Source organism: Cebus imitator, unplaced genomic scaffold (genome assembly GCF_001604975.1).
Source record: "Cebus imitator isolate Cc_AM_T3 unplaced genomic scaffold, Cebus_imitator-1.0 Scaffold560, whole genome shotgun sequence".
Taxonomy (NCBI): Eukaryota; Metazoa; Chordata; class Mammalia; order Primates; family Cebidae; genus Cebus; species Cebus imitator.
In genome coordinates this window covers 613,143-615,777 of record NW_016107875.1, presented here as the reverse complement: position 1 = coordinate 615,777, position 2,635 = coordinate 613,143, and positions in this window count along the sequence as shown.

Sequence of the window (2,635 nt, the reverse complement as noted above, 5' to 3'; positions counted from 1 at the left end):
TAAAAATACAAAAAATTAGCTGGGCATGGTGACACGTGCCTGTAATCCCAGCTACTCAGGAGGCTGAGGCAGGAGAATTGCCTGAACCCAGGAGGCGGAGGTTGCGGTGAGCAGAGATCGCGCCATTGCACTCCAGCCTGGGTAACAAGAGCGAAACTCCATCCCAAAAACAAAAAACAAACAAACAAAAAAACCCACAAGTTTTAAAGAACAACGAAGATAAGATGTTTTGTGAACATTAACCACATGATTATGCTAGCCACATTCTCTCGCAAATCTATTTAATTTACTATTCCCAATAATCCTGAATGGTAACTTTCATTCTTCTCCTTTTCACACATGAGGAATTTGAGTTCCAGAGATGTCAGGAAAGTAGCCCAAGGTTGTACAACAATTGGGCTCAGAGCTTGGTTTTGAGCCCTGGTAGGTCAGATTCCTGTGCATTTATACAGCACCAGGCTGATTCCAGTAAAGGAGGACCCAGGCTCTGTTCTGAAGATGAGATGCATTTCACTCAGCTGCTTGCTACAGTGCTCGTCTATACTTTATGGTGGCCTGGTGTCTGTTCTCTCTTCCTTGGTAACATTACTCCAGTTTTCCTTAGGGCAATGACCTCTTTCCCACTTTTGGTCCATATGACTCAGAGGGAACTGACTCCAACACTGGCTTCATGAGGAGGTATGTAATTCAAGCCTCAGAAACTGACAGTCCTTCCTCCTTAAAACAACAGTGGTTTTTCAGAGGTCAGCATGTGACTTAAATTCCACAAGATTCAAATCAACTCCAGACTTTTGTTAAAACTGTTGGGAAAGAGATCTTCCCGTTTCCCTAGGGTTACAAATCTCATAGGGTGAAAGCCTAAATCTGTTGGTGGAAACTCCCAAAGAGAGCCTTCCAGAGAATGAAGCTGATAGAGGAAAGCAGGGCCGTGGGTGGGAGCAAGAGTGAGGGTTTCCTGAGTCCCTGGATCTCTCTGTGCCTGAAACCAAACTCTCCCTGGACTTTTCTATGACATCAAGCAATAAATTATTCCCTTCTGTGTTCAAGTTACGTGAACTTGGTTTCTGTCATCACTGAGACACTCCTTCCTTGTTTCTACCGTAAATGGACATTTGACTAATAATATTAAGTGGCATAGTTATTCACTGTAAGCTTTACCTTTGTTTATTCTATTAGTCAAGAGTATACTACCTAAGGTCTCCTTTTTAATTACACAATATGGGTTGAGAATTTGTTTGGCCTGGTGGAGTAATTTCTAGTCAGTTAAACTATTTACTGAATACTCACTATGTTCAAGAAACTACTAAGTCATGGAGAGAATAAAAGATGAACATGACTGTTTTAGGGCACAGGTAGGTCATTGAGCCCAATCGGATGACCGTGAGTTAATATTGCAGCCGCTGATTCCAATTAAGCAAGAGATCCCCCACCCCTGCAAGCTCTGTTCTGAAGGTAAGATGCAGTTTATTTAGTTGCATGCTGTGGTACTCAGCTGTTGTTTTTGGAAGCCTTAAATCCATTTCTTCTTCTTTTGGTGATGGGGTCCCAGTTTTCCATTAGGTAACAAAGTCTAGACCCACCACCAGCTGGAAATATACACCCTAGTAAAGAATATTCAAAGGATAAAGTGCACAGAGAGCTATAATAATATCTAAAATATGGCAACTGCCATAAACAAAGCTTCTAGGGTTTCAGTTACCCATGTAACAAGCCTGCACATCAACCACCTGAACCTAAAAGAAACATTGGGATAAAAGAGAAAATAAAAGACTCTCAGTTGACTATTGGAACTATTCGGTCAGTTATTAAAAGCCTTGTTCAAATCATATATGTTATTGAGGGATTTATATGTAGAATACATAAGTAACTTTTATAACAATAATAAAAAGACAAATAGCCCAGTTGAAAATAGGTAAAGGATCTGAATAGACATTTCCCAAAGAGGATAAACAAATGGGCAGTAAGCACATAAAAAGATGTTCAATATCATTAGCTATCAAAGCAACGACTCATGCCTGTAATCCCAGCACTTTGGGAGGCCAAGGCAGGGGGATCACAAGGGCAGGAGTTCAAGACCAGCCAGTCCAAGATGGTGAAATGCCATCTGTACTAAAAATGCAAAAACTAGCGGGGCGTGGTGGCGGGCACTTGTAATCCCAGCTACTTGGGAGGCTGAGGCAAAGAATTGGTTGAACTCAGGAGACAGAGGTTGCAGTGAGCCAAGATCACACCATTGCACTCCAGCCTGGGCGACAGAGTGAGACTCCATCTCATTAAAAAAAAAAAAAAAAGAAATCTAAACCAAAACCACAATGAGACACCACTTCACACATACTAGGATGGCTATAATTTTAAAAAGCCAGATAATAACAAGTGTTGGTAAAGATGGGGAGAAATTGGAACCTTATACACTGTTTCGGTGCAGCTGGTATAGAAAACAGCTTGGAAGTTCTTCAAAAATTTAAACCTTAGAGTTATTATAAGACCTAGCAATTCCACTCCTAGGTTTATCCCCAAGAAAAAGGAAAATATGCCGGGCGCGGTGGCTCAAGCCTGTAATTCCAGCACTTTGAGAGGCCGAGGCGGGTGGATCACGAGGTCAAGAGATCGAGACCATCCTGGTCAACATGGTGAA